At 43.4% G+C, this 7730-nt stretch overlaps 1 pseudogene; it reads left to right on the forward strand.

Annotated features, from left to right (window-relative positions):
• The first annotated feature begins 1744 nt into the window (after positions 1 to 1744).
• Positions 1745 to 7730, forward strand: part of LOC102981813 (growth arrest and DNA damage-inducible proteins-interacting protein 1-like) — a 10161-nt pseudogene continuing 4175 nt past the window's right edge.

Raw genomic sequence — 7730 nt, forward strand, 5'->3', positions numbered from 1 at the left:
GGAGCCTGTGCTCCGCAACGGGAGAGGCCACAACAGGGAGAGGCCCGCGTACCACAAAAAAAAAAAAAAAAAAAAAAAAAACATTTGTTATCCTTTTCTTTCTTTTCCCATATTTTCCTCTTTCCCTCTTTATCTAAATTTTTTAAGAAGCCACCCAATCTCTTACTGATATTTCCCTTTAACTAGCAGAGACCTATAGGATCTATTTGTCATGGGTCCACGACTTAAGTGTTGAATTACTCTATTGAAGTCCTAGCCCGCTGGAAACGTCTCTCGCCTGATTTTGAAGATGGACACCACAAGCTTTCAACCCATCAACAATTAGCATTGAATTTCTCCCAGCTGCAACTCAGAGGACACCTCGGGTGGCATGAAGGAAATTAGACTGTCAGATTGCTGTCTGCCTGGGTCAAGCTGACCTCCAAATGGTCAAATAACTAAAGACAGAATGCCAAAAGTTAAGCAAACAACACAGAGCACTGGAAACTATAATAAACAGATTGAGAGCTAACACAAAGCCTGAGATTGAGAGTTAATGTGAAATTTGTGGCTGGCTGTCTTCACATCACTCCGTTATCAGGGTAATTCTCAGCAGCATCACACACCTGTCAAGCATGTTTGAGTTCTGGTCCTGTACTGTTTCTTAGTGAACCAAGGAAACCTCTACACTGGCCAGAAGATGTAATTGAAGTGGAGGAAAAAATGTAAGTGCTGGGTTTTGAGGTGGGAGATACTCTGGGGAAGGGACAACAGCGATTACATAAATTCATAAATTATGTTATGTGGACGAAAACGCACGCAAACTTCTCCTGTGGATTGTGTGATCCAAGTTCAAACACTCATACTAAGAGGGGCTGGAGGAAAACAAATCAAGAGGGATAATCAGAGGGCTGGATCATAAAGCAAGGGAATATGATCTCTATCCACCCTTAGCAGCTAGGTCTGTGAGCAACAAACATACATTCATGCAAAGTAGTTGTTTGGACTGAATGTTTGTGTCCCCCACAAAATTCACATACTAAAACCCTAAATCCCAATGTGATGCTATTTGGAAATGGAGCCTTTGGGAGGTAACTGGGTCGAGGATGTAGCAAGAAGGCAGCCACCTGCAAGCCAGGAAGAGAGCCCTTACCAGAAATGGAATCATCTAGCGCCTTGACCTTGGACTTCCAAGCCTCCAGAACTGCAAGAAAATAAATTTCCACTGTTTAAGTCACCCCATATGTGATATTTTGCTATGGCAGCCTGAGCAGACTAATACAGATTTTGGTATCAAAAAGTGGATACTGCTGTGACAAAAAGCTAAAAGTGTGGCAGTGACTTAGGAACTGGTAATGGGTAGAGGCTGGTGGTGTTTTGAGGTCTGTGCTAGAAATATGGAAGCTAAAGGCAATTCTGGTGAAAGCTTAGATGGACATGGGGAACATGTTATTGGGAACTGGAAGAAAGGAGATCCTTGTTATAAAGTAGAGTAAAGGACGTGGCTAAAATGTGTTCTAGTGTTTTGTGGAAGATTGAATTTGTGAGTGATGAAATCAGATATTTAGCAGAGGGGCTTTCTAAGCAAAGTATTGAAGGTGTGGCCTGGGTCTCCCTTACTGCTTATACTAAAATGCAAAAGGAGAGGGATGAAGATAGGATAGTTAAGGAAAAATGAACCAGAATGTGCAGATATTGCAAAATTATTAGTTTATCCATACTGCAAAAAAATGAGAAAGTTTGTTCTGAAGAGAACACTAAGAGGATGACTGAACAACCATTTGAAAAAGAGATCATGGGTACCATTCATGAACTTAAGCCGCCATCTCAGCAGAAGCCAGGAATAGAGATGGGATTATACAAGTGAAACACTAGCATCTGGTAAAAAAGGGGACAGAAAAATAAGGAATTGTCAAAATTCTTTGATCCTATAGGACTGAACCATACAGCTACTCAGCTGTGAATGTGTGCTATCCTTTGAGAAAAGAAAAGAATGATACTGAAGGGGATTCAGAGATGACCAGGACTGCCTCCACTGTACTGGGTGCTGTACAGAGCCTTGGGGACAGGGCTGCTCCATCCTTGGGAGCTTACTGCCACCTGGCAGAGCCTTGAGGAATGGACTATCAACCCCAGGGGATCTGAAGATGGGACCATGGGTCTAGAAGATGGAACTGCCACCCTGGTGGGTCAGAGCATTGAACCAATGAGGATTATTCTCGAGCCTTAAGATGAGGTGGAATCTGCCTTGCTAGGTTTTGGATCTTCTTGGGACCTGTCACCCTTTTCTTCTTTCCTATTTCTCCCGTGGGATGGGAATGTCTAACCTATTCCTGCACCATTATTGTATTCTGGAAGTGCATAACTTGTCTTGTTTGACAGATTCACAGCTGGAGGGGAATTTTGCCTCAGGATGAATTATACCTTCAGTCTCACTTATGTCTAATTTAGATTATATTTAGATGAGATTTTGGACTTCAGACTTTAGAGTTGACGCTGGAAAGAGTGAAAACTTTGGGGACTGCTGAGATGGAATTAATGTATTTTGCATGAGAGAAAGACATAAATTAGGAGAAGGGGGCTAGGGGTGGAATGTTTTGGACTGAATGTTTGTTTTCCCCCACAGATTCATATATTGAAGCCTAATCCCCAGTGTGATGGTATCTGGATATGCAGCCTTTGGGTGGAAATTAGGGTTTGATTAGTCATGAGGGTGGGACCCTTATGATGTCATTAGTGGCCTTATAAGAAGGGGAAGAGAGAGAGAGCTATTTCTCTCTCCCTCCATGTGCCTGCACAGAGGAAAGACCATGTGAGGACATAGCGAGAAGGTAACCACATGCAAGCCAGGAAGAGAGCTAAACCAGGAATCCATTAGTTGACATCTTGATCTTGCACTTTCCAGCCTCCAGAACTGTAAAAGAATTAAAATCTGTTGCTTAAGGCACCCAGTCTGTGGTATTTTGTCATGACAGCCTGAGAAGACTAAGACAGTAGGCATGACTTTTTGTGAACTCAGTTTTGAAGTTAAGTAGGACATCCATGGTAATTCTTGGCATCCTGCAAGAGCAATGAGGCCAAAATGGAAGCAAGGGGGTTTCTGGAAAGAAGATCCACACTTGATAGAAAGGATCTACAGAAACTGGGTGAGGGAGGGGAGACCTTCAAGATGGCAGAGGAGTAAGATGTGGAGATCACCTTCCTCACCACAAATACATCAGAAGTACACCTACATGTGGAATAACTCCTACAGAACACCTACTGAACACTGGGAGAAGACCTCAGACTTCCCAAAAGGCAAGAAACTCCCCACGTACATGGGTAGGGAAAAAGAAAAACAGAGACAAAAGAATAGGGATGGGGGTTTCCCTGGTGGCGCAGTGGTTGAGAGTCCGCCTGCCGATGCAGGGGACATGGGTTCGTGCCCTGGTCCGGGAAGATACCACATGCCGCCTGGGAGGGACCTGTGAAGGAGAAAAAGTTTCCACACACTAGGAAGCCCCTTCACTGACGGAGACAGGGGGTGGCTGGGGGGAAGCTTCAGAGACACAGAGGAGAGCACAGCAACAGGGGTGCAGAGAGCAAAGCGGAGAGATCCCCTCACAGAGGATTGGTGCCGACCAGCACTCACCAGCCTGAGAGGCTTGTCTGCTCACCCGCTGGGGCAGGTGGGGTCTGGGAGCTGAGGCTCCAGCTTTCGGAGGTCAGACACCTGAGCCTGTGCGTCCGGAGCCTGTGCTCCGCAACGGGAGAGGCCACAACAGTGAGAGGCCCACGTACTGGAAGAAAAAAAAAGAAAAAAGGAATAGGGACGGGACCTGCACCACTGGGAGGGACCTGTGAAGGAGAAAAAGTTTCCACACACTAGGAAGCCCCTTCACTGACGGAGACAGGGGGTGGCTGGGGGGAAGCTTCAGAGACACAGAGGAGAGCACAGCAACAGGGGTGCAGAGAGCAAAGCGGAGAGATTCCCTCACAGAGGATTGGTGCCGACCAGCACTCACCAGCCTGAGAGGCTTGTCTGCTCACCCGCTGGGGCAGGTGGGGTCTGGGAGCTGAGGCTCCAGCTTTCGGAGGTCAGACACCAGGGAGAGGACTGGGGTTGGCTGCGTGAACACAGCCTGAAGGGGGACAGTGCGCCACAGCTAGCTGGGAGGGAGTCCGGGAAAAAGTCTGGAACTGCCTAAGAGGCAAGAGACAGTTGTTTCGGGGTGCATGAGGAGAGGGGATTCAGAGCACCGCCTAAACGAGCTCGAGAGACAGGCGCGAGCCTCGGCTATCAGCGAGGACACCACAGACGGGCATGAAATGCTAAGGCCGCTGTTGCAGCCACCAAGAAGCCTGTGTGCAAGCACAGGTCACTGTCCACACCTACCGTCCCGGGAGCCTGTGCAGCCCGCCACTGCCGGGGTCCCGTGATCCAGGGACAACTTGGCCCGGAGAACACGTGGCGCACCTCAGGCTGGTGCAACGTCATGCTGGCCTCTGCTGCCGCAGGCTCGCCCGCATTCCGCACCCCTCCCTACCCCCAGCCTAAGTGAGCCAGAGCCCCCTAATCAGCTGCTACGTTAACCCCATCCTGTCTGAGCGAAAAACAGATGCCATCAGGTGACCTACACGCAGAGGTGGGGCCAAATCCAAAGCTGAACCCCAGGAGCTCTGTGAACAAAGAAGAGAAAGGGAAATTTATCCCAGTAGCCTCAGGAGCAGCAGATTATATGTCCACAATCAACTTGATGTACTCTGCACCTCTGGAATACCTGAATAGACAACGAATCATCCCAAAATTGAGGCGGTGGAGTTTGTGTGATTTTGTCTGTATAGCTTTGCTTTGACCATTTGTCCTAGGGTTCTAACTGCCCTTTTTTTTTTTTTTTTTTTTTTTTTTGGTATAGATTCTAGTCCTTGTTATCATTGGTGGATTTGTTTTTTGGTTTGGTTGTTCTCTTCTTTTGTTCTTTCTTTTTTTTTGCCCTTTTTTTTTTTTTTTTTTTTTTTTGGTATAGATTCTAGTCCTTGTTATCATTGGTGGATTTGTTTTTTGGTTTGGTTGTTCTCTTCTTTTGTTCTTTCTTTTTTTTAAATTACTTTATAATTTTTATAAATAACTTTTTTATTTTTTAATAACTTTGTTTTTTTCTTTTTTTCTCTCTTTCTTTCTCTCTCTCTCTCTCTTTCTTTCTCCCTTTTCCTCAGAGCCGTGTGGCTGACAGGGTCTTGGTGCTCCGGCCAGGTGTCAGGCCTGTGCCTCTGAGGTGGGAGAGCTGAGTTCAGGACATTGGTCCACCAGAGACCTCCCGGCTCCATGTAATATCAAACAGTGAAAGCTCTCCCAGAGATCTCCATCTCAATGCTAAGACTGAGCTCCACTCAAAGACCAGCAGCTACAGTGCTGGACACCCTATGCCAAACAACTAGCAAGACAGGAACACAACCCCTCTCTAAAGCAGAGAGGCTGCCTAAAATCATAATAAGGTCACAGACACCCAAAATAAACCAACGGACACGGTCCTGCCCACTAGAAAGACAAGATCCAGCCTCATCCACCAGAACACAGGCACTAGTTCCCTCCTCCAGGATGCCTACACAACCCACTAAACGAACCTTAGCCACTGGGGGCAGATGCCAAAAACAACGGGAACGACAAACTCGCAGCCTGTGAAAAGGAAACCCCAAACACAGTAAGGTAACCAAATGAGAAGACAGAGAAACACACAGCAGATGAAAAAGCAAGGTAAAAACCCACCAGACGAAAAAAATGAAGAGTAAATAGGCAGTCTACCTGAAAAAGAATTTAGAAGTGATCCAAAATCTCAGAAATAGAATGCAGAAAATACAAGAAATGTTTAACAAGGACCTAGAACTAAAGAACACACAAACAATGATGAACAACACAATAAATATTACAAATTCTCTACAAGGAATCAATAGCAGAAAAACTGAGGCAAAAGAATGGATAAGTGGCCTGGAAAATAAAATAGTGGAAATAACTACCACAGAGCAGAATAAAGAAAAAGAATGAAAACAATTGAGGACAGTCTCAGAGACCCCTGGGACAACATTAAATGCACCAACGTATGAATTATAGGGGTTTCAGAGGAAGAGAAAAAGAAAAGGACTGAGAAAATAGTTGAAGAGATTATAGCTGAAAACTTCCCTAATATGGGAAAGGAAATAGTCAATCAAATCCAGGAAGTGCAGAGAGTCCCATACAGGATAAATCCAAGGAAAAACATGCCAAGACACATATTAATCAAATATCAAAAATTAAATACAAAGAAAAAATATTAAAAGCAGCAAGGGAAAAACAACAAATAACATACAAGGGAATCCCCATAAGGTTAACAGCTGATCTTTCAGCAGAAACTCTGCAAGCCAGAAGGGAGTAGCAGGACATATTTAAAGTGATGAAAGGGAAAAACCTACAACCAACAGTACTCTATCAAGCAAGTATCTCATTAAGATTCGATGGAGAAATTAAAACCTTTACAGACAAGCAAAAGCTAAGAGAATTCAGCACCACCAAACCAGCCTTACAACAAATCCTTAATGCACTTTTCTAGGCAGGAAACACAAGAGAATGAAGAGACCTACAATAACAAACCCAAAACAATTAAGAAAATGGTAAAAGGAATACACATATCGATAGCTACCTTAAATGTAAATGGATTAAATGCTCCAACCAAAAGACATAGAAGAGCTGAATGGATACAAAAACAAGACCTGTATATGTGCTGTCTATAAGAGACCCACTTCAGACCTAGGGACACACACAGGATGAAAGTCAGGAGATGGAAAAAGACATTCCATTCAAATGGAAATCAAAAGAAAGCTGGAGTAGCAATTTTCATATCAGACAAAATAGACCTTAAAATTAAGACTATTACAAGAGACAAAGAAGGACACTACATAATGATCAACAGATCAATCCAACAAGAAGATATAACAAGTATAAATATTTTTGCATCCAACATAGGAGCACCTAAGCATATAAGGCAAATGCTAACAGCCATAAAAACGGAAATCGACAGTAACACAATCATAGTAGGGGACTTCACCATCCCACTTTCACCAATGGACAGATCATTCAAAATGAAAATAAATAAGGAAACACAAGCTTTAAATGATACATTAAATAAGATAGACTTAATTGATATTTATAGGACATTCCATCCAAAAACAACAGAATACACTCTCTTCTCAAGTGCTCCTGGAACATTCTCCAGGATAGATCATATGCTGGGTCACAAATCAAGCCTTGGTAAATTTTAAAAAATTGAAATCATATCAAGTATCTTTTCCAACCACTATGCTATGAGAGTAGATATCAATTACAGGAAAAAAATCTGTAAAATATACAAACACATGGAGGCTAAACAATACACTAGTAAATAACCAAGAGATCACTGAGGAAACCAAAGAGGAAATCAAAAAATACCTAGACACAAATGACAGTGAAAACACGACCCAAAACCTATGGGATTCAGCAAAAGAAGTTCTAAGAGGGATGTTTATAGCAATGCAATCCTACCTCAAGAAACAAGAAACATTCCAAATAAACAACTAACCTTACACATAAAGCAAATAGAGAAAGAAGAACAAAAAACCCCCAAATTAGCAGAAGGAAAGAAATCATAAAGATCAGATCAGAAATAAATGAAAAATAAATGAAGGAAACAATAGCAAAGATCAATACAACTAAAAGCTGGTTCTTTGAGAAGATAAACAAAATTGATAAACCATTAGCCAGA

The sequence above is a fragment of the Physeter macrocephalus genome, chromosome 18 (assembly GCF_002837175.3).
Source record: "Physeter macrocephalus isolate SW-GA chromosome 18, ASM283717v5, whole genome shotgun sequence".
NCBI lineage: Eukaryota > Metazoa > Chordata > Mammalia > Artiodactyla > Physeteridae > Physeter > Physeter macrocephalus.